The following is a 1,539-nucleotide window of genomic DNA, read 5'->3' as shown; positions in this document are numbered from 1 at the left end:
AATAATGCCTCAGAGTTTCTAAGTGCCGAGAGTTCTGAGTCTAAAAACTTGTCCCTCATGCCTCTCGCCTAGGACTCCTAATATACTCGCTCCTTGGTCGGTTTACGCTTTTCCCCTTCTGCCCTTAAGCCATCATAGCCTAAAAATGGAGATATTCCATTTTTCCCGATCTTCGTAATTATCTTCAAAATTTTGTATTTATCTGCGGAAACGTGACATTTTTCTTTACTTGCGAACCAAACGTAAACCGTCCCACGGTTTACGGGGTGCTGGTTAAGAAATCTTAAGGTGGGCTACGAGTCATGCCTTAGGTCCCTTTGGGCCGTCTTTCAACTTGAAGCATTTATTACGATTTCTTTCGATAAAAACGAACTTTTCGCGGTTTTTATCGTAAAGCTGATTGATGACTTTGAATGGCGGAAAACATGAAATGGGTTCGCTACGGTCTTCGGGAGACAGCATCGAAGGGTAGATGAGAATGCATGGATTCGTGTCGTATCGACGCTTCAGAAGAGCTCGGTCGCAACGTAGCGACCGAACGGAACGCACGCTCGTTCGCTACGTAGCGACCAAGCGGGACGGACGCTCGGTCACTAGGTAGCGACCGAGCGAGACGGACGCTCAGTCACTACGTAGTGACCGAGCTTGGCTTGAGCGCTACGTAGCGACCGAGCGGGACAGACGTTCGGTCGCTACGTTGCGACCAAGCGGGACGTGTGCTCGGACGCTACGTACCGACCGAGCTTGGGTCGAGCTCGGTCGCTACGTAGCGACCGGGCGGGATGTGTAATGTCGTATCGACGTTTCGGAAGAGCTCGGTCGCTACGTAGCGACCGGGCGGGACGGACGCTCGGTCGCTACGTAGCGACCAATCTTGGCTCGAGCTCGGTCGCTACGTAGCGACCGAGCAGGACGTGTGCTCGGTCGCTACGTGGCGACCTAGCTTGGATCGAGCTCGGTCGCTACGTAGAGACCGTGCGACCTTTTTCGGGCTTTTCTCTGATGTCTCGTGTTTCTTCCGCATGGCACTTCGTAAGACTAAATCTATTCCGAATATTAATTTTTCGTAAAAACGTTCATGCCGATTTTTACGGACTTTTAAACATTGATTCCGTCGTGACCGATTTTGACCCCAACAGTTAGCCCCCCAGCTTGTTAGAACCATGACCTTCTAGCGTGAGGTTCTAGCGTGTGGCTTGGCAAGTTAGGCAAGTTAGGTGAGTTAGGCGGAATTTATGGTCGAAAAGGTTTGTGGTAAGTGGTCTTCTCGCTCTTCTAAAAGTAGAACGCGATAAGATTGGGTCTGCGCCTTATGACGGCTGCCTACGTACCCTTGTTGAAGGGGGCAAGCCTTTCGTAGTTCGTCTTGGAGTTAAGGTTTATATGACTAGTTTTCCAGCGAGACCTTTACGGTCTGGTTTTTATGTAGAGGTTATCAGGCGTGTTGCTGCCGATGGCATTTTATATGGGTGTAGAAGGAAGACTACGAGTTGTCATCTCGTAATCTAACTCTGTGTGAACTGCTATATCCGTGATCTG

Source organism: Brassica oleracea, chromosome C9 (genome assembly GCF_000695525.1).
Source record: "Brassica oleracea var. oleracea cultivar TO1000 chromosome C9, BOL, whole genome shotgun sequence".
Taxonomy (NCBI): Eukaryota; Viridiplantae; Streptophyta; class Magnoliopsida; order Brassicales; family Brassicaceae; genus Brassica; species Brassica oleracea.
The sequence above is the reverse complement of the archived record's forward strand: the minus strand, read 5'-3'. Positions refer to the sequence as shown.